Source organism: Lygodium microphyllum, chromosome 24, assembly GCF_053477565.2.
Source record: "Lygodium microphyllum isolate KBCC chromosome 24, Lygodium_microphyllum_v1.1.10, whole genome shotgun sequence".
NCBI classification, from domain to species: Eukaryota; Viridiplantae; Streptophyta; class Polypodiopsida; order Schizaeales; family Lygodiaceae; genus Lygodium; species Lygodium microphyllum.
The window spans coordinates 126,494,648-126,519,180 of record NC_141158.1 but is presented as its reverse complement, the minus strand read 5'-3'; positions in this window follow the sequence as shown (position 1 = coordinate 126,519,180).

Here is a 24,533-nt window from a genome sequence, read left to right as displayed (position 1 = left end):
AACTCTTTTCAGGATTAGCATATAATTGATTCTCTTTCAGTAATTTGAAAACCAAAGTTAAATTTTCATAATGCTTGTTCTCATTCTTACTGAAAACTAATATGTCATCAAAGAAAACAATGACACAATGCTGATGCTTCAAAAATATATGATTCATCATACAACTGAATGTGGCTGGTGCATTAGTTAAACCAAAAGGCATAACAAGGAATTCATAATGTCCAAATTGAGTTCTAAATGTAGTTTTAAAAATGTCAGATGTGTCCAGTCGTACTTGATGGTATCCAGATTTAAGATCTATTTTGCTAAATATGGCAGCCCCTTGTAGTTTATCCATGAGGTCGTCTACCCTAGGGATTGGATATCTATTCTTGACAGTTATCTTATTTAGGGCATGATAATCAATGCACATCCTATACGTGTTGTTTTTCTTTTTAACTAATAGGACAGGTGTACCAAATGGAGAACTACTGGGCCTAATGAGTCCTCGGGTTAACAATTCTTTTGAATTTCTTTCTATTCAATTTGATTATGTCGATAAGGTGCTTTACACGGTGGTTGAGAACCTGAAATCAAGTCTATTTTATGATCTTCAGGACGTGTGGGTGATAAACCAAGTGGCAAGTCAAAAGTAAAATAGTCTTTAAATTGTGAAAGAAATTGTGCGTGCCTAGGATGCATCTTATTTTCCTTCACTTCAATTACATTCACCCAAATTAAGTAGGATTTGCTATCTTTTCTTAATGCACATTTAGCCTGTGTATGACTAAGCAATGGAAAATTATCAAAAGTGTATATACCATGCAATGTGATTTGTTTCCCATGAGAATGAATCTTCATTGAATGCGTGGAATAATCTATATCGGGATTATACTGATGACGCCAAGGCATTTCTAAGATAATGTCACTAGATTGCATAGGCACAACTAAGAAATTTCTACATTCAACATAATCACCAATTTTAATTTCTAAATCATGCACTTCTTGTGTTCCATTGTATCTAGTGCCTAAGAATGCAGCATGATGTGATAATGAGTAGAAACAGTATGTAAATTCAATTCTTTGACCAATTTTGTAGAAATAAAATCATGTGTACTCTCGTCATGATGTAAAACAGTCTTTTCTTTACCATGCACAAGACATTTTATCGTTAATAAAGAATGGGGATTTGGTATACCCGGTAAAGTATCTAAAGTGGTGCCGTTATTGTCATTGTCTTCCATGAAATCTGGCATTTCTTCATGGTCTTCATCTTCAGTCGCTCCCAAATAGTTGATGTGAACAGTTGGCTTTTTGGATTGACAATTCGCCGCTAGATGTCCAGGTTGATGGCATTTATAACAGACTATGGATTTGGCTTTAGAAACATTATTGGTAATAGCGGAAAGTTTAGGAATGTTGAGATTTGGCTGAAAAGATGGCTTACGATTTGGATTTGTGTTTAATGGTAAAGTAGGGGGTCGTGTCCAAGATTTACGAAATGAATATGGAAGAAAGTGGTTTTGATTGAATCTTCAAAAGTTAGAATTGAATTGCTTGGTACTGAAATTACCATTGTTTGAGAATTGTTGTGGTCGCTTCTCTCGTCCTCGAATTTTGTCTTCAGCATCATGGGCCAAGGAAATCACATCCTCGAGATTCGTTGGCTTGAACATGTTCACTTTCGCATAAAAATGACCAATCAAACCAGTCATAAACTTACACTTATGGGTCACCTCAGGTACATCTTTGAGCATTCGAAGTTGTGATGACCGGGAAATTAGTGCAAATAAAGGCACCGAAATGTGCTTAACATGGAAACATCCTTTGCAAATTGACACTTTGCTTTTGTACTCTTTTGTAAAAAAATCAAATATGAAGCAATGTAAAATGTGTAGTCCAAAAGACTCACATTAAAATATGTTGAAAGGAAAGGGAAGGTCAAACACCTTTTGTCTCATTCCAAAAATTGAAGGGTCTTTAGACCTTAGCCAAGATGTATGCAATTCAATTTTATAATATCAAGAAAGGAAAAGGAAGAGGCTTGTCGGGTGATTTGGAAAGGTGGGAGGTTGAGGTGGTTACACCCTCTCTCTTCCTTTATCTTCTCCTCTCACGCTTCATTTCCTCCTCTCCCATTTTGGCACAACTCGCATCTTTCTTGTTCTTGCTCCTTTCTCTTGTACTTCATTGCCAAATCTAATGGAGAGTGAGGAAGAGGAAGAGAGTGAGGATGGAAGAATTGTCCAATTTCTTGTGTGCTTTCCTCTTGTGTGTTTGGAGAGCATGGATTTTTGGTGAGAAGGAGAGTTTTCTTGCAGGTTTTTGTGGCCAGCAATGTATTTGTAGCCTCTCTTGGCTGGTTTCGTGGTTCATTTTGTGCCATGGCAAGGTGCTCTTCATTTGGAAGAACATGGAGCTCCAAGAGGAACACCAAAGAAAAAGGGATTCTACTACAAGAAAATCTATCTTGTAACATCAACAAGCTTTTATTTCATTCTATTGATGACCAAAATAAAGAAAATATCAATTTTTCATGCAGCATCATAGTAGATATCTCCCACGGATTTGATAGAATCAACCATAATCTTCAACATCTTCATAGAATCTATCAATAGAACAATGAACATAAAGGAATACACCATTTTTTAATGGCAATCAATCACATAATATTCATCTTCAATGTCTTCATTGTTCTCTCTCTCAATCTCTCATATACAGTCACACTGTTTTGATAGAATTGGCTATCTCTGGCTCTCTCTCTCTCTCTCAATAGTACATCATCTCCTCACTACAATACTCAATAATGACTCTCAATCATCCTTCTTAGGTCATGGGTACACCTCCCAAGAGGTATTATGTCTGATGCAAAGAGGCACTAGAGCCACTACAGTGTCTCTTCATAGCTCACTACTGTCACTGTCACTCCAGTCTTTTCTTCAGTCTTCACGAGATGCTTCTTCCATTTGTTTTAGCTCTTTTGAACTTAGATTCATCATTTCCAAAAGTTAGAAAACTTTTCCAAAGTCACACATACATTCTATAGAACACTTACAGAAGATCTACAGAACATCACAGAACAGGAACAGAGCAGGTACATAACAGATACAAAATAGAGACAGAAGGTTTACAGAGGGTTACAGAAGGTCATCACAGAACAGCAAATCCTCATAACTCATACTAAAGCCATTCCAAACTATCAAAAACTATTCAATAAACTTCCAAAATATTTCAACCTTCATCAATCATCAATCCATGCTTCATATAGAATAAATTCAGAACAAAACAAAAGCTATACAGAAGGTATCAGAACCAATCAGAACCTCAACAGAACCTATCAGAACATCACAAAGCTTCATATTTCTTCTAAAAATTATCGTGAAATTCCAAAACATAATCAATATCATCCAAAACACTCTCAAACATTTCCATTCACAACCATTCATCACTTTAAATCCATAAAAAATCAATCGTTCAGACCTCAAAAACAACAAAAATCAGTCAAAAATTCAATCTTTTTTCACTCTCAACATATCCCCACACTTAGGAAGAAAGCGTCCTCGCGACCTAAGGAAAAGAAGAATATAAGTTCACTAAAGAGCTCAATTTAAGCTTCTTTGGTATCTTCAATAATCACTCAACCACGACCCCAACTTATCACCTGTATCTCTAGAAAAGAATACTACTAAAGGAAAACATCGTTATTCATTAACACATTTGATAAACAATAAAAATTCATAACAATCTAAGAGGTTCTTCAACTCTCCATCGTAGGCTTGCCATTTACAATCACCATCAATAGTTGAAAAGAGAGTTCTCGAACAAATTATTCAACCAGCACAAACTCATCACATACAAATTAACCCACAACACAAACACTAAACACAAAACAACCATCTGAATGGCACCTCCAAAAAGAGAGATATATATAATTAAGAATCATCCAAAATACATTGCAAAGGCATCAATGAAGGTGATCTCTTTTGAAGGCTTGATGATTACGAAAGCGATCCATGGATAAGGAGTCATCCACAAATGTCTTGGGAGGATTTTGAAAGAACTGAAAGTAGCACAACTGTTCTAGCAAAACAAGATATCTGCTAGGTAAACAAAGGGCATGAAAATATAGGACATCCAACTGTTGGGAATCAATGTTCACATTGGCATTCATACAAAGCTTTGGAATGGCCTTTTGATCGTTATGGGAATTTCTATGTTTATATGCTAGGTACCAAGCAAAAGAGCTGTCAATCTCACTGAAGGATCTAGAGATTGTGAATATTGGTGAGAAAAATGAAGGTAATTCTAGTATGCTTGACTAGCAGTTGTCCAGTCCCCTGGAATTAATGGCCAATTAATCTGTGGTCCCGTGAGAGAATCAGTTGAGGTCCATCCTCTTCTTCTCAGAATCTGCTGATCAAATCCTTCGTTCCCACTGACCAACTGAGGGGATTGAGAAATAGAAGTGGCAGGAGATGGAAGTGGAATAAGTAAAAGAGGATGAAGAGATGGGTAGGCAAAATTATAAAATGAGGAATAAGCTAAAGAAGGAGTGGCTGAAAATTTAAGCGAATCAATTAGGAAATGTGTCAATTGATAAGCAGGAAAAGTAGAAGGTATATTAATAGATGGAGAAGGTCATGGTGGAGAAGGGAAAAATACTCGATCTTCAATGAAAGAACAATAGGTAAAGATTGGAATTTGAGGAAAACACTGAGGTTGGAAAAGGAGAGGTAAGATAGCTACTAAGTTGGATTGATAAAGGGAAAAATAAGCATCATAGCGATGGGCCATTTGTTGATAGTACAATAAGCTAGGAATCGAGGGACCTAAAACAGATCGTCGATGGTAGGCATCAAAGAAGGATGAATCAAATGGATGGTTCTTGGAAAGATAAGCTAAGAGATCCACCCTCAGTTGGTTAGTGCTCTGCACATAAGTATAAGCCGTATTCTGGCGTTGGTTCAGGACTACAGAATCAATCATTGAATGCCATGAAGTGTAAGGGCAAGTAGCCACTTTAGAAGAATAGAACTAGAACATATCATCTATCCTCAACTTCAAATGGTTGACATATAAGGCAGCTTGTAAGACCACATCCCCCATATACCAAGCTAGATCTACATCATCTGAAATCAACAGATCTCCTCGTAGATACATATAAGACAGCAACATGGTATCCATTGTCACAGAATCTTCAAAGACCATACGGACAACTTCTGTTGCAAATCAAAAGACCAAGCCCCACTCCAACCATCCTCTGGAAGAGGGAGATCCATCGTTGAGAGCTTCATATAGAAGGCCAACTTCTGCAGCTGATAGTGGACAAAAAAGGAATGGTCCAGAGGAACATACTCCTAAAATTGCTCAAATGTAGACCATAATAAATCCATCCTAGACTGCAATCTTTCCACTTTATCTTGAAATAATGGACATAATGTGGCATGTCTCTAGAGAACTGCTAAGTCCTCCTGAGATATAGAAGGAATCATAGGAACATTAGGGCTTGGAGGAATGGACCGTGACTGTGCTAGTTGGTCCTGCAATTGCTTAATCTGGGAAGCTTGGGATTCCAATGTATTATGAGCAGTCTACAAAGCTGACAAGTTCGTATCTAAAAGAGTCTGAAACTCTTGAGCTTCTTTTGACATTTTCTCTTTCTCCTCTGAAACCCTAAAAGAGTCTACAAAGCTGACAGGTTCGTATCTAAAAGAGTCTGAAACTCTTGAGCTTCTTTGGACATTTTCTCTTTCTCCTTCGAAACCCTAGTGAGACCTCTGACTGAGCTTCTTCTAACTGAGTTTTCAAAGAAGATATTTCTTCTCTCTGGGTCTCAATCATTTGGGTATGCTGCTCCATCTGCTTAAACATATCGGCAAGAGTGTCTTTGGCAGAGGCTAACTCTGTGGCTGCCTTATGCATCTGGTCTTTGGATTGCATCAATTCTTCATAGAAATAAGCATATAACTGTTGAACACATGCTGTCACTAAGAGTTCAATAGAACTTTGGATGTAGTTACAAAGGAAATGAACGGCATCTCCTGACACTAAACTATTCAGCGAAGGATTTGGTATTTCCAAAGAACCCTCTTGATGTGCCCTGAATAAATTGTTGCATGTGAGGTAGGTAGGGAGGTCACTTCCTGAGGTAGCAAGAACTATTACTGAAGGAATGACTGGTGGAACTTTCTCTGCTACACGCTTCAAGTGCTTCCGCTGAATGACCAATGGAGGAAGGGAATCAAGATCCTCTATATCAATGGGTTCTGAATCCTCTAAAGGTGGAGGGGAAGGAACTAGATCAGATGGAGGAGGAGGTAGCACACCCTTATTAAGGCCTGAATATGTCAAGAAAACATATAAATATGAACTACAGGTTACATTTGTAACATTCCCTCTGGTCACTTTGACAAAATGTTGGTTCATCTTCGTAAGTAGGTAAGTACTCCAGTCAATAGCAACCCCTTTTAACACCATCCTGGAGGCTATGAAGAGCTCCTTGGACAAATAATGAGATGGTGTCTTGGCAGGCATGAACCTCTCTTGGAGAAATTGGTAGACTAGCTTCCAGAGAGGATCAGTGATCATTGAAAAAGACACTCTTGAAGTGTTGATCACCTTTTTGACATCAAGGACCTCTTTGGTTTGCTTCTATAACAACTTGAGAATCTCGTCATTGGAGAATAACTATCTGGTTGTAACAAAGGGTTCTTCTTTGTAGGGAAGAGACAAAGCCTTTCCTAACCCTCTAGGTGTCAAAACTACGAAAGTACCATGAACCAAACCCGATTTCTTACTGTATGATACAAGAAACTCATCACACAGGGATGGATCGTCTGGAATCAGAGGGAGTGAAGCAGCCACAAAAGTTGCAAGGCATGCTTTCACGATAGGCTCAAAAGTCAGTAGGGAATAATAATCCCTATTGACCAATGGGATATACTAAACATGAGGAGAAGCTTGAGGCGCCATTCAGATGGAATATACACACACCACAAACACAAACAATCACAGAGAATGCTTGCAAAATAATAAAATAGCTATAAAAAATAAATTGAACAAAATAAGCACACACAGGCGTAACTAACCAATTGACCACCCCAAACAACCCACATCCTAGAAAAAATTTGGAATGACCTCTACACATATGCGATCGAAAGCTTCATGCTATGCAACAAGCAGGCACCCAAGACCCCGTATCAGGAAAAAAAAGGAAAACTACAAACCGCACCCGTAATCGTATCACACAAGCAAACCATAATACCTCAAAAACTTAATCAAGACATAACCAAAACTTTGATAAACAATATCTGCTAAGAGGACGCGTGCTTTTTTTTATGGCTGGTTTATTTTTAATTAAAAATTAAGGTGCTTCTGAGGTGCACATAGCGCGTGCAAAGTGAACGGAAGGTTAATTTTAAGTTATTAGAAAAATGTGTATTTAGCGCTAGCCCACGTGAAAAAGTGAGTGAATAAAGTTCATTTTAACAACTAATTGTGGTTAAGGGATGATTAAAAAAATAAAGCACAAAAAATAGATACCTGGTAGGGGTGTGTATGCAAGAGACTGAGGACGCACTGAGTAGTCCCAAATGCAAGGAATCCAATCAAAAAGGCAAAAACCACTGACTAGAAAAAATAAAGCACCTTAGTTTTTTTTACTTTTTTAAAATTTCTTTTTATTTTACTAAATAAATATCAAAGCAATATTAGGGGGATCACATGTGGTATAATTAATGTTGATTAGTGTTTAGGTGAAATTGTTATTAGTATTTATTTATTTTTTAATTATCATTTAGGTATGTTTTGATTTTGTATTTTATGTTTTTTTAAAGGGTATATTTTTTATTTTAAAATTTTTTAAAAGAAGTCAAATACATTGATGGAATTTTTTGTTATTTTTTTAAATTTAATTTTGATTTTTAGGGAAATTTAATGAATTTTTCTCAATTTTTAGTGAATTTTAAATATTATTAATTTGTTTGTAATTAATTTTCTATAGTATAATCAACAAGATCAACCAAAAATTTACCAAATTCAGTTCTACTTCTGCTTCTGTCTCTGTCTCTGTCTCTATTACAGTCATTGTCCCTGTGATGACCACCCTACCATAGGACAGACCCGTCGAGGATTCTGCCCACCCGTTTCCCTTGATAGCTTTAGTTTTCTAATTAGATCCTACCACATTTATGTGCGACATTTAAAATCAGCTTAATTAATTAAGCTTTTTAGGGCACATTGTTCATTCGCATAATTTATAGCACAAACACGAAAACAAACAAGCAGTCCTTTTGTCAAACAAGTTCCTTAACTTATCTTCAAGTTAATCTTTGTCTCCTGTCCATACAGGAGAATTATGTATCCCCTTTGTCCAATAGAAGTACCCTAGTCCAAATCACATGGCACCATAATTTCCATCCTTGATCTAGAATAGGATCTTCCAACATCCCAGATGTTGGGCTCACGGTAGTCTACAATTCTGTTCGAGTCTAGGAAAGGGGTGTCCAAAGCTCCACTGACCCCGAGTGACCTAGGAGTGAGACACACTCTCCGTGGTTGGCCTTTTCACCACTAGACCTTTGGCCCATGAATCGAGTAGTGCCATCTCGGGGTAATCCACGGTGTGATCTTGGAGATGATCCACTTGTGCAAAATATCCTTCATTAATTAATCCAATTAAGAATCAAGCATAATCAAGGCAATCAACCCTAATATCATATTCTAGGAAAACATTCCTTTATTCCCATGGCAACTTGTCATTACAGACCCCTGCCATGCATTTGCCATCAAAACAAGCCTTGGAATATTTATCCAAATCACAATGCAACAATAGTTGATTGAAAGAAAAACATTTAGGGTGTTGTTCAATCAACCAACCAACAAAAATAATTGTATTTTTTCCAAACAATACAAGAATAGATGCGATAATAATTCCATTGCATATTCGCTCTCCCCCTTGGGATCAAAGAGTGATTCTATGCAAAATTTACTTAATACTTGTATGCACAATTCCTAATATTATTCTTTTTACGATTATGCTATTCATAACCCCTAACTGATTGCTCTTTCAATAAATAAGTCATACGTAACTAAGTGCAATTAACTTTCCTTGATACATGCATTTTGCAAACTCCATCTTTTGAATATGTGAGATGAGGCCTATCCCTTCCCATGACCTATTCTCATACATCATAGTATGGGCCTTATGTATCTCATGTGAGACTCAAAGCAAGTATCTATCAATTTAGAAATACCTTACTTACGATCGAAACCACAGTTGGATTAATAGTGATGCCTTCACCTAAAACGTCATTGCTGGTTGTTGGTGGATTGCCATCCGCACGTGACATTCTTTGCTTGGAGGCCATCATCCACAAGTAGACTCAAGATATTAAGAAGGGGGAATAGATTCAAGATGGGAGAGTGTAAGAGAAGATGGCTAAGTCGAGGATCGAGATGATAGAGGGAATTGAGCTAATTCTCTCCCTTGTAGCCTCTCAGGGTCTCTCTCTCTCTCTCTCAAGCTCTCTCTCACAATCTCTTAGAGGGGTATTCTTCTCTCTATCTCTCTCATCGCAGCCTCTCGGGGTCTCATTATGCTCCCTTGTGCCTCCCCATGCTTCATATTTATAATGAATTAGAGAGAAGGGGATAAGGCTGAGAACAAGAGTGGAGGGGCTCTTGGAAGAATTAGTGATATGATGCTCAGATCATAAATCTGATGGTTCCATTGGCTCCAAAAGGGGGATAAAATCCCAAGACACTTGACACTTGGTTGGAGAGCTTTCAGATCACTCATTCTTTCTCTCCATGTTTGAAGTGTTGTCTACTGCCTATAGACTGTGATCGCGACGCGCGCAATTTTACCAATCACTCTCTTTATCTTTTTATTATTATAAAATCTCCAAAACTAACTAGGACATCACTTTTCTTTTCTTTTAAATGACATTCAATTCTATCTTTTTAGGATAATATCTAAAATATATTAGTTTTTTGCCCAAAAATCTAATATTTTTGGATTGTCCATATTATACACATTAACACTAGTAATTAATATGGCTCATAACTCTTGCTCATGTTGTAACTTCCATGAGAGGTGGCTATGGTCCTTGTCAATCCGAGAAAAATGTCGGATTACGACTCTCAATTTTTTTTAATATATATTTTTAATTAAATAAAAATGGATAACTATTAATATTAGTTAGTTTTTACTTTAGTTAGTCTTTAGTTAATAATCTTACTAACTTATTAATTGACTAAATAACTTTCAAACTAACCAACTAACTTTTATTGCGTGAAAATATTACATCCTCCTCTCCTTAGAGAAATTGAGATGTCCTCATCTTGAGCGAAACCAGGGAAGACAAGCATTAATGGGGCTTAGGACATGTGGGTTAGGACCCACCATGCATCCGTTGCGCTACTCTTAATGTTTCAAGTAGTGCACTCATATTATTCCAATTAACCATAGGTACAAGAGTAGGATTTATTCTCAATTATGTTGTATGTCGATTAAGCTCCTAGGATTTTTTAGTCATCCTAATAAGGTGTAGTGGGTTCTAGGTCTTCTTCTTCATCTAATTCACCTATATATCCAAAGACTGCACTTGTGTAGCTTCATTTTCTTGGAGACCCAATGTCTTCTGGACTTAAGTCAAGGCAATCTGCTTGGACGTGTCCTAGCTCATTGCAATGGAAGCATTGATGGTAGGGACATCTCCTACGGATGAGCCCTATCTCTTCACACATATGGCATCTTTTACCCTGATCTCGGGAGTCATCTTTGCTACAATTGGCCGATTTAAGTTCTTGGATGATTGGATTTGCTCGGAGTAATGCATCTTGCAAGTACGTTGGATGCATTACTTCAAGATGGTGGTTTAGAGGAGTGTTTAGTCCATGGAAAAACTTGGATACTTGCTACGCAATATCCATAGGCAGTGCATATTTTAGTAGGGTTACAAACTTTGAGTAGTAAGCTTCTAGGGTTAATTGCAGTTGCTTGAGCTTGAAGAGTTCATTCATCTTCAAAGTCTGGTAGGTTGGCGGAAGGTATCGTCTGCGTATAGCATCTTTTAGCTGAGCCCAAGTGATACCAGCTTCAAAAATACCTTGATCTTTGCACCATTGCTTCCACCATATCCGAGTATGGCCAACTAACTTAAGTTTGGCTATCATTGCTTGATTGATAGTAGTAGTTCTTGAAGCAGAGAAATAATCATTGATTAACTCAATCCATATCTCCGTCTCTGTTGTGATGTCGATTCCTTCTCCATCAAACTCGAGTGTCTTAATTTGCATGAAAAGAAATTTCTTCTCTTGCATGTTAGCATTTGTGGGTGCAAAAGGTGCCTGACAATCAAGTCATACCACTTAGGATACTCTGTTTAGAATATGCCTATGAACTTTACATCAATCATGCATTATTACGAAGTTTCACTCTGATATCAACTGTAATGTGCCCGCCTATCAGCTGTCCAAGCACGTTTTAGCAGTCCATCGAGAAACAAATCTAAGCGTTGCTGCCCAGCACTCCCAGGAAATGTTCTAGGATTTGTCGCCTAGGGTTTCCTGAGTCCGCCTCGCAATGAAATGTTCACAACCAAACCCACTAGGATCGACCTGAAATCTGGGTTCCTAGGGCCAAGGTCTCATAACAACATTCTAGTGTCGGATTTTTGATATCCTACTTTACATAGAGATACCCAATCCGAAGCAGATCCATACTGCACTTGGTTCAAAGAGAATGGGAAACGAGAGGGATACGCTGCTCAACCTCTCTATTTGTAGGATACAGTCTCATTTCGGTCCCCTAAAATGGCATGAATGGGGTTCTAACTTAACAATACCTAAAGTCAAATGGTGATAAATCCTTATGAGAAGCCTCCCAGTTCTCTCGGACCACCCTGCCGTAGGATGGACCCATCGGGGATTCCGCCCACTCGCTTCCCTTGATAGCTTTAGTTTTCTAATTAAGTCCTACCACATTTATGTATACCATTTAAAAATCAGATTTATTAATTAAGATTAAGAAGGAAGAATAGATTAAAGATGGGAGAGTCCAAGAGAAGATGGCTAATTGAAGGATCGGGATAGAGGGAATTGAGCTAATTCTCTCTCTGGCAGCCTCTCGGGGTAACTCTTCTCTCTCTCTCTCTCTCTCTCTCTCTCTCTTGGAGGGGTATCCTTATACTCCCTTGTGCCTCCCCATGCCCTATATTTATAATGAATTAGAGAGGAGGGGATGAGGCTGAGAACAAGAGTGGAGGGGATCTTGGAAGAATCAGTGATCTGATGCTCAGATCATAAATCTGATGGTTTCATTGGCTCCAAAAGGGGGGTAAAACCCAAAGACACTTGACACTTGGTTAGAGAACTTTTAGATCACTCATTCTTTCTCTCCACATTCGAAGTGCTATCTACTGCCTATAGACTGCGATCGCGGTGTGCGCGATTTCGCCACAATCACTCTCTTTATCTTTTTTCTTTTTATAAAATCTCCAAAACTAATTAGGACATCACTTGTCTTTTCTTTTAAATGACATTTAGTTCTATCTTTTTAGGATAATATCTAAAATATACTAGTTTTTTACCCAATAATCTAATACTTTTGAACCGTCCATACTATACACATTAACACTAGTGATTAATATGGCTTATAACTCTCGTTCACGTTGTAACTTTCGTGAAGGGCTATGGATCTTGTCAATCCAAGAAAAATGTCAGATTACGACTCTCGATTTTTCTTTTAATATATATTTTAATTAAATAAAAATTATTAGCTATTAACGTTAGTTAGTTTTTACATTAGTTAGTAATCTTACTAACTTATTTATTGATTAACTAACTTTTGAACTAACCAACTAACTTTTATTGCATGGAAATATTCCAAAATGGTGTAGAACTAGTCATTTGATATGATTGAGAGTGTTGCATAAGATGTGAAAAAGTAAAGGTCATGCTTGTTCATATCGTCTTTGAAAATGTAATAAAGCATAAAATACCTTAGTCTAGGATATGTTAGGGTTTGGTATAAAAGGTGGAGATGTAACATGTGAAGGATCTTTTTTGGCCATTTTCAAGAATACAAGATTGAGGGATCCTTCCTCCCACCTAGCATAGGGGTGTGTACCTATGTCCACCATAGCAAGAGGTGAGTATCTTGTTGCAGCATTCATCTTTGATTCTCAATCATTCATGGCAATACATTTTCATGCCTAGCCACCTTGGCTATGGTTTCTTTGGGTGGCATATTTGATATATTCTTGTATTGTCCAGTTATTTTATTTGCTGTGAGAATTGCCTCTTTTACATGGATATTAGAGCATGGACTTTGATCCATGGGAAGTGTCATTTTCTTGAAGAATTTAGTCATTGGGATAGAAACCAGTTAACTGGAGCACCAAGATTTGGTCACAGGGCTTAGTATAGTTCAAACCATGACTAGTCAGAGTTCTTTGCAACAAGTCGGGACTAATTTTGAAGGCTTCTTGAAGAAGATCTTGAGGGAGATGGAGGTTCTTGGCCGAAATAGCAGGACGTGGTCAAATGGAGGTCCATTTTGAAGGGTTTTGACCCTAACTGAAGTCTAAGTGGGGTTACAGTGGTTAAACTGAGATTATTTTTTGGGCCCAACTTCTCTCTCTTCCTTCTCTCAAGCTTTCTTCAAGCTTTCATGGTGGATCTTGTCTTTGCTATTCTCTCAGGCCCTTCAATGGTGCAACTAACCTATAGGACTATAATCTCCATACTTTGAGCTCTTCATAGAGTGGCTATATGCCTTTTAATCATGGCAGTCATCCAAGAAGGACAGCACGTTGAATTAGCGCATTTTGCACTGAATTTCTTGCTCCCTTTCTCCACGATTTCATCAGCAAATGGCATCATCTATGGCTTGTACAATCTATAATCATCAATCTCTAAGCCTCCAATCTAGTATACTCAACTGATGCCCATCCTCTTAAGCATTCTTGAGCTCTCAAACCCTAGCTATGGCAGATTTCAAGACAACAGTGAATTTCTTGAAATTTCTTCAAAGAACCAAAGGGCTTTTACTCTAACAAGTATTTGAGAGCTTCCTCAACACTCAAGGGACTGACATTGAAGCCTTCTTGGACATGAAGCTTTAAAATATGGTGGCTATGGAGTCAAAATAGGGTATCAAGCTTCAAGATTCCAATTCTTGGATTATCTTCTTCAATTTCATAGGGCTTTTGTGCTCTACAACTCCAAGGAGGTTTAATTGAAGCCACTTCATCAAGAATCGGTCTACATTGGGGCATTTCATTAAGATTGAGAGCACTTTTACTCTCTTGAATTCTTGAGTGTATGGTATCTTCATCAATTCTTGATTCTATCAGGAATTTGGATTCTTCAAGGCTCAAAGCATCATCACCTACAAGCATTATGGATATTTCTTCAAGCATTGGATTCTCTTGAATCATTGGAGCTCTCTATTGGAAGTAATGCCTATGTTACATGGAAGTAATCATTATGGGACAAAATTTTCCTTAAAGCTAGGTCTATACCTTTCAATTTGGATCAATTTGATGATGGATTTTATGGAGTATTGACTGATTGTGGTTCATCTTCCATTCTTCAACAACAATCAAGAGGTAATTCTTGTTCACTACTCTTAATTTCCCTATTAATCCACTTGTTCAAGCCTTCCAATTACTGAAAGGGAAGAAATTAAGAGTAAATCATTGATGTCATGATTATATAGTACCTTACCTAGGGCTGATTGATGTAGTTTACTGATTTTCAGCTCTGTCCATTCATAAATTGATGCCCAAATGATTGCATAGAGTGATTCATTACTCATATTTTGTGCTTAACTTGTACTTGACTTGGTTGAGCTAACATTGATGCTTAAGACTGAAAAATGTCAATAAAAATGGTAAGTGGGATATTGTAAAAGTAGTGAGTCACTGCAAAGAGTATTTCCCTATCCGTAGCTCTTTCAATTTTAGCAAATTTTTCCATTTTCCACTTGTATTTCATCAAAGTATCAAAGGCTTTTTCCATCTATGCATAGCATCACTGTTTTCTTAGCCTAGAATGTACTTGCCATGTCAATACCCATGAGGAAAAGTGGATGCTAGGCGAGTTGGGAAGACAAAAGAGAGGTGACCCTCCCTTCCCAATTATGACCTTGATGGGGCGCACAATCTGGCACGGGAGGAGCTTTGCACACCTCCCGTAATCTCAAAGCCCACGTACTTTTTAAGTTTAGGTGCAGGTGCAGGTACATCCATTTTGACAGTGATTGGCAAAGACATTTCAGTTACATCAGGGAATCACAGGTGTTAGAAGTTTTATTGGCACAAACAATAACAGGGCATTTCATACTCTCTTGATACCTACAGGGTCACAGTTTCACAGGTTTATATAGTAGGTACCCACTATTTACAGGTCATTCTTGAGCCCTTCAAGTGCTCCACTATCCTCTCCAAGTACCTACATGGGTTTTTAGGGTTTATTCTTACATAGAAAACTCCTACATGTCCAAATGGGGCACTTACAAGTTGTTGACAGGTTGCAAGAAATTCCAGGATAGCAGTAAAGATCTTATTACAGAAAATTTTATATAAATCCATAACTGGAGCTTGATAGCTTGTTAGATAGAGGGCATAATAATCTTTGATTTGAATTAGGAAGTTCAACGATCTGACATTTGTAGCTCAAAATATTTCAGTTTTAGTGACAGTGGGTACAGTTGGACAGCACCTAGACAGCATAACAAGGACTCACTGTTTGTTAGTATTTCACCTAAGACCTTCATCCCAAGTTGAAATATCTTCAAATCTCGTAAATCTCTACATCATAAGCTTTCTTTGGAGCTATTAAGCATCAATATTTAAGCAATACTTTGAGAGATACAAGGGATTTTGTGATTGACAACCCATTATTACTGTAACTATTTCCAATGGCCAAAGGCAAAAGAAAAGACCAAGTGATGGAGACAATTCAAGAAGACATTAGAGAGTATGCCAATGAACAAAATAATACTAATGAAGCCCGAAATCAAGACCAATATGATGATGGTGTAAGTGTTGGTAATGCCCATAGTGTACAACTTGGAAATGATGAGAACCAAACATTCCATGAACCTTTTGGTGATCTTACACTTTCAAATGAGTTATATATGATGAGCATTGGAATGCATGACAGATTTAACTTTCTAAGTCAATAGAAAATATGAAAAAGATAACCAATGCAATGAATGAGAGTATTCAACAATTGGTCAAGTTCATGCAATATGGGTTTGAAAATGTAGTAGCGAAGACTATGAAAAATGGATTTGACGAGGTATTATCGGCCATCAAGGTTCAAAATACACCCTCTTCTTCAAATAGACCCCCTACTCATGGTAAAAATACTTCAGCCCAGCCATCTATTGTGAAAGGGAAAGAGATTGGTCAACCAATCATGTCCAATTTTGAGAGAGGGGAGCCTTCTACATTGAAGAATACCTATGGTCAGCCCCATCAAAGTATTATTATGTCCATCCACATTTTAAACCAAGATATGAGACAACTTATGTAGAGGATGAAGACTTAAGAGAAATGGACAATGAAGAGTTCCATGGAAGATTTGAAGAAAGAAGATCATTTCAAGACATCACTAATAAAGAGAACACAATCTATGGTCAGCCTACTAGTGGACAGCATCATTCATTTGGATTTAATCAACAAAATCAAGGCGGCAATGTTTCTAGGCCAAATTCCTTTGGAAAGGATTCAATGCATAGAGAATCTTGGAGACAACCATTTTTTGGACAACATTCTAACAGTTTTCAGCCAACATATAATGAGAGGGAATAAATACAAAGAGAAAATCACCATTTCCAACTTCAAGGGGAATAATGCATCTCTAATGGAGTTAGAAGAATGGATATGCTCATACATGGTGGAGATACATGCAAAGAGTTGCTCATACTTTTGCTTCATGGGAAGATTTTAAAAAGGCAATGTTTGAGGTATTTGTTTCTGCAATGGAAAAGGAAAAGTCGCAAAAAGAAGATGGTATGATCTTCAACAAAGAGGCATGTCCGTGCGTGACTACTCCAATATGTTCCTCAACCTCTCTATGTACATTGATGGAATTGATGATATGGCAAAATTAAAAAATACATATTTGGTTTAGATCCATCCCTTTATTTGGAAGTAGGTGCAATGCAGTCCAAGAGCATTCATGATGCTATTCAATATGCTAAAAGGTATGGACACAAATATAGGAAAGATCTGATGGGTTTTCAGCCTAAAGGTGTAGGGTATTCTTCATCAAATTAGTCCTCTAAGTTTGGAGCTTATTTCAACCAGCCAAATGACACTTTTAGGCATGAAAACAGGGGGTATAACAGTCCCAATAGTTATAATAGCAAAGTACCAATCTTTCCTACTGTTTATACCTCAAAACAAGGTGGAAATTATGCACAAAAACAGAGGCAAATTTTCAAAAATATGGCTGAAGCAAAACATAATTTTACAAGGGCTGAAAATACACAAAAGGGATCTCAAAACAACACTTACAGCAAGGTTCTTTCTAATGATCGAATTCGGGACATGCGGGCCAAAGGCTTATGCTTTAAGTGTGGAGAGAAGTGGACACAAGACCATAGGCTAAAATGTAAATCTAAAAATAGCAAGCTCAAATTTCTCATCATTGATGAACCGGATGAAGATGAAGAACAAGAGAATCAAGAGGCAAATGTGTTTCAAGTGGATGCAAACCCTTTGATTGAAGACATGCATGATGAGGATGATGGAACCAATGATGAGTTTTATAACATTGTGGACAGCTTTCCTTTTGATCTAGATCATTCTTTATGTGCCATTTATCATGATGCATGGACCGGATGTAAGGGAGAAAATACCCTTCAACCTAAAGGACTGATCAATGGCAAAGTGGTTCATCTCTTGATAGACACAGGTAGCACCCATAGTTTCATAAATACCAAATCTTTACATGGGCTGAAATTGTTAGCTCAATAAATGCAAGCGCCATTGAAGATCCAAGTTGCAAATGGAGCTTATGAGTCAAGTAATGAAGTGTGTCTACAAACTCCTATTACTCTATCTCCTTCATGTACCATACAAGTGGACTTGATTACTTTCGAAATGGGACCTATTGATATTGTCATTGGCTGCAAGTGGTTAAAGTCCATTGGAAATTATTCATTGGACTTAAAGAACATGCAAATGGAGTTCAAATGGAATGGACAGCATATAGAATTGAAGGGCATTGGTCAAAAACTATTGGAACTCATATCCATGAAGAAATTAAGAAAAGAAACCAATGCACGATCATGCATCTTTACTCTTTTGCTTACAAAAGTAGATGAAGAGCAGCCACCAAATCAGCCATCTTCTTCTTCAAAGAAAAAGGATCCAAGGTTGGAAGAGCTATTGGAGGAGTACAAAGATTTATTTCAGCCACCATCATCTTTACCTCCAAAGCAAGAGATTGACCATCCTATCAACTTGTTGCCTGATACCAAGCCCATCAACAAACCTCCCTATCGCTTGTCAAAGTTTGAAAGGGAAGAGGTGGAGTGACAAGTCAAAGAGATGCTGCAAATGGGTCTAATTCAGCCAAGTCAATCTCTGTTTGCCTCTCCCGTACTCTTGGTAAAGAAAAAGGATGGATCTTTCCACATGTGCATTGATTATAGAGAGTTGAACAAGTCCACGGTGAAGAATAGATACCCGATTCCATGTATTGATGATCTCTTGGATGAACTTAAGGATACAAAGGTCTTCACCAAGATTGATCTTCGTTCGGGCTATCACCAAATTCAAATGAAGAAAGGAGATGAGTATAAAACATCCTTTAGGACCGAAAGAGGGTTATACCAATTCTTGGTCATGCCATTTGGGCTCTCAAATGCCCCCGCCACTTTTCAAGCTCGCGTGAACAAAATATTGCAGCCTCTTTTAAGTCCTAGTATTTTTTTATGACATTCTTATTTATAGCAAGTCTAAGGAGAAGCATTTGATGCATGTACGAGAGGTCTTTGACATATTAAGAAGACACATACTCTTTGCCAAAATGTCAAAGTGTTCCTTTATGGAAGAAGAAGTGGAATATCTAGGTCACATAGTGGGAGAAAAAGTGATAAGAGTGGATCCTAACAAAGTGAAGTGTGTCAAAGAATAGCCTACACCGACTTCTTCTACCTCTTCACGGGGATTCCTTGGATTATCATCATTTTATAGAAAATTCATCAAAAATTATGCTCATGTAGTGGCTCCTTTAACCAATAGGCTAAAGAAAGAGTCTTTCTTTTGGGACTCCATAGCCGACAAGAGTTTTAAGGAGCTGAAATCTCTCTTAATTTCAGCATCTATTCTTGTTTGCCCGGATTTCTCTAAGGAATTCACTATATGCACGGATGCTAGTGGAAGAGGAGTTGGGGTTGTTCTCTATCAAGACTATAGAGTTATAGCTTATGAGAATCATAAGCTTGATGATAAGGAGCGTCAACTACATGTCTATGAACAAGAGATGTTGGCAATTTTGCATGCTATTAAAAAGTGGCATCATTATATATATGGCAGCCATTTCAAGGTTAAAAGAGACCACCATGTGCTGAAATATTTTCTTTTCCAACAAAATTTATCTCCTAAACAATAGAGGTGGCTAGCTACTCTTCAAAGCTATGATTTTGAAATATCCTATATGGCTGGAAAAGACAACATTGTAGCATATGCTTTATCAAGAATGTGGGCATGCTCCATCTCTATAATTTCAATTGTGTATAAGGATTGGATCAATGATATTCAAGAAGAGTATTTGCTTGATGAGAAAGCATCAAAGATGATGAAGGAATTTCAGCAAGGCAAAGGAGAAGAGTATTCCAATTTCAAATGGCATAACGGTCTTCTATGGTATCATGGTAGAGTCTACTTGCACCACACTCTTCTTTCAAATACCATATTTTGCATGAGATGCACTCTTCGCCTTTAGCGGGACACCATGGATTGTTCAAAACCTTTGATAATATCCATAAGAGCTTCTATTGGAAGGGTACTTGGAGGGATGTTAAGGATTTTGTTATGCAATGTCTTCCATGCCAACAAAACAAGGACTCTTCTCTTCTACCCGGTGGCTTACTTTAGCCATTTCCTATTCCTCATGGTAAGTGGACTAATATTACCATGGATTTTATTGTGGGATTACCTACAACAAAGCATGGGTGGAATAACATTTATGTGGTGGTAGACCGATTGACTAAATCAACCCATTTCATCCCTACCAAAGCTCAATTTACAGCAAAGCAAGTGGCTGATGGAATCTATCTTCAAGCTTCATGGAATGCCAATGAAGATTGTGTCCGATTGAGACACTAAGTTTATGGGCAGATTTTGGAGGAATTTCTTCTCTTCAATGGGACTCTATTGACTCCTAGTATAGCATATCATCCGCAAACTAATGGGCAAATAGAAAGACTTAACAAATGGTTAGAGGTAGCACTTTTTCCATGACATACAAAAGGCTTGGGACCATTGGCTTCACCCCGTGGAGTTTTGCTATAACAATACTTATCATATGAGTATTGGAATGTCTCCTTTTGAAGCTCTATATGGTTACAAAGTGTAAGTATCCTCCGCCTTATTCCATGAAGATATGGATCCACAAGCTCATGACTTAGAAAAGATGGAGCCTTTTATGAAGCAATGTAAGGACAACATTTGGAAAGCTCAAGAGACCATGAAAGCCTATGTAGATGAGAAGAGAAGACATTTTGAGTTTAAGGAAGATGATTGGGTATTCTTGAAGGTTCCCAAGTCACAATATGCTTCTCTCAAAGGAGGGCACAATAAACTTGCTCATAGATTTTATGGTCCTTATCGCATTGTCAAACGAGTTGGGGATCTTGCCTATTAGCTTGATTTACCTTCAAGCACAAGAATTCATAATGTTTTTCATGTGTCTTAGCTTAAAAAGTATGTTGGTCCTCAAATCCAAGTTCTTGAAGAACTCCCTCCCTTGGATGATGATGGTTTGATCATCTATGAGCCTGAAAAGATTATTGGTAAGAGGGAAAAGGTTCTAAGGAACCAAATTCTTGTGGAATACCTTATCAAATGGAAAGTTTTTCCTATCTAAGAATCTTCTTGGCAACAAGCATCATACTTGGAGCAATTTCCATGGCTTTTACAAGAGGATAGTTCATGAACAGAATAGTAAACAGCTTGCTGTAATAATTTCCTATCGAAAAGTTAATTGCCTTATCTTCATCAAAATTTGATTTTGAAGGCATGGCTAGATACTACATGTTGTCCCCTATATTTCTTTATATAGTACATGGAAATCGGACATTTCTAACTCAAGATATGGCCAATTTCGTATACATCCTATTTTGGACAGCTTAAGCGGTGTGTTCCATTTACATGGTTATTTCTTCATCAACTTCTTGATTCTTCATCAACGTAAGAGCTTTGCTTCAGCATGATTCCATATGCTTCAAGCTATCCTTGTAATCATCCTTATAATTTGTTCCCAATTCAGCTTTGAGGACAAAGCTCTTCTAGGCCAAGATGGCTTGTAATAAAGCATAAAATACCTTAGTCTAGGATATGTTAGGGTTTGGTATAAAAGGTGGAGATGTAACATGTGAAGGATCTTTTTTGGCCATTTTCAAGAATACAAGATTGAGGGATCCTTCCTCCCACCTATCATAGGTGTGTGTCCCTATGTCCACCATAGCAAGAGGTGAGTATCTTGTTGCAGCATTCATCTTTGATTCTCAGCCATTCATGGCAATACATTTTCATGCCTAGCCACCTTGGCTATGGTTTCTTTGGCATATTTGATATATTCTTGTATTTTCTAGTTATTTTGTTTGTTGTGAGAATTGCCTCTTTTACAGAAAATTTTCTAAACATTGCATCAAATGACTTCATGTGTACGACAAACTGTGAGAAACCCAAGTTGGATCATCTTGAATGTTCCTCATGCAATAAGAAATTATAGATATGCAAAGTGATAACAATTTTTACTCTCTACCCCACAATTGTTTGGTGGAAGTAACAAGTTCTCTAGTAATTTTTGAAACCATGTTGGCTATCATGTGGTGCTATATCTCCCATATATGTAGTAATACCTTGATGGTAGTCTATTTCTTTCCTTAAACTGAGGGATTTTGAGGAGCACAGAGGTTGATCTTGGCACTCCATCTACTTGTAGATCACCATTTCAATGCATCTCCAGTGGCTCCAAGTTCTTGAAGTAAAGGATTATGATGTGATTGTGAAGTTAAGTTCATGAGCCCATAGAGTAGATGAGAAATGCCAATATCTTCCTCCATGTCCATGTGTGATCATGCCTATTAAAGAAACTTGTAACTAAGTCGACAGTTTAGTCTCTTTTGATTAAAACCTGAATCTAGGGGATAGTTTGTGTCTTTTGTTGATCCATCTTGACATATATGATGCATAATTTTTCTCTAGGTTTGACATTGATGCTAAGTGACATCCATACTATATATTTCAATAACTTTTTTATTGTAGCATGTTTCATTTGAGATTTCTTAGAGGAACATTACACTCTTGAAGACACTTAGAGGAACTTTTTTGTTGTAGCATGTTTCATTTGAGATTTGTTAGAGGAACATTACACGACACTTTGATGCTGCAAGTTATTCTTTGATGTTTGAGAAATTACTACATTTGGATAACTCACTTCTCTTTGCTAAGGTTACATGATTGAACTTTGTGTTCCCAATATAATTGAAGGTAGAAAGGGACATTTGCTTGTGTCCAATGTTATCTAATGTTTCATTTCCTTCAGCCCATGTATCTACTTGCTTGTAAACATTTAGTGGTATGTGATCTCAAGATTCTCTAATTGCTCCTTTGTTTCCATGCATCAATCCTCTAAAGATTATTTTGTGGTGCATTGAGACCTTTGAAGGTTATTGGATTGATCAATAATCTAATGTTGAGAACCTTGTGACCTAGCTTGATACATATTGAACTTAGAAACCAAATTTAGTGTGTCATTTGTGCATCTCATTCTATATGTTTCTAGTGCATGTACATTACAAAAGGAGATGAAAATGATCCTTTTTGGCATAAGGTCAATGCCCTAAAAATAAGCATCAATATACTAATTCTACCTCTACAAAAGACTTCAACATAAGTAGCATCAAAAGAAACACATTAAACTTACAAAAATATGTGTCATTTATTATTGATCAGGTCAGACTTTTGCATTTTCTCACATAAGCTTGTAGTACTTATTCTAATTAACCAAAATCATGTTAGAATTAAAGGACAAAATACCCACCTCACTTAAGATCAATCCTAATTGAGGACAAAGTACTAAGCTATTCTAATGGAAAATGTGGTAAAGATCAAATCCCCAAAGCAAATGGCTTGGTTTGTCAAGGTACATGTATTTTACTCAAATTCCATTAACATTAGGGAGTATTAAAAAATAATTGGCGACAAAGTTACCTAGTTAATTTCTTGTGCTCTCACAAGCTTTTTCCAATTTTTATTTTCTTTTGATAATTAATATGACTATTTAGGATTTTCCTTAATAATAAATATATAATCTTCAAATCCCAAAGCATTCAATCAAATAAACAATCAAGGTGACAAATGAGTTGTTGCAAAAGCACTTGGCCAATCTTGAGTATGCCAACATGTGATCATTATTTTTCATGTTTTTCATTGGTAAAGATCCTCCAAGAAGGAAGTCCTATGATGTCTCAAATAAAAATTACGTTTCCTTAGTTAGGGGGACTCTAAGAAAAGAGAGTATGTGCTTAGCACTTAGCTCATAACGTAAACCATAGACAATATAAGTGAGGACCCTTGCAAAAGAAACCACCATGTATTTTATATAGTGGCATATATATTTCTAATACCCCTTATTGATATGGTATGATAACAAGTTCTTAAAACAGGATAAAGAAACTAATAAGATACTAGAGTTGTGAATGCTCAAGTCTTACACATAGAATATATGTGCCTAAAAGACAACACAAAGAAGACTCATCAAGTATGAAGAATGGGAGAAAAAAGCAACTAATCACATGTGGTAGATCACCAATGTCCATGACAAGTCTTGCAAAGCACAAAGAAGACCATTCAATAGTTTTGAACCATATACGTGTGAGTATTGAACACCTAACTTACTAAGCTTCTTGTTGTTTCCATATTATTGCCCCAACAATTATAGAAGAAATATCAAGAAAGTCCCTAATGAGTCATCAAAGCACTGCCCCAATTACTCAAATGAAAGTGGCATACAATCTTCATTCATATAATCTAATCTTCCCTTTTTGAACACTATTGGCATGCTATACATTAAAGAAATGAATTGCTTGTCCATATTATCATATCTCCTTCCTTATAGCATCCTCTAAGGATACTCCCCTTGATCTATACTTTCTATTTGATTATCACGAGCTAGATGCAATGATTCTTGGTATGATATAATATAATGGCCCTTTATTTCAACCCTATTACAAAAGAAGCAAGTAGCCTGAAGAAATGTCCACTACCCTTTCAATTTGATATCACCATATTTGGTCTTTG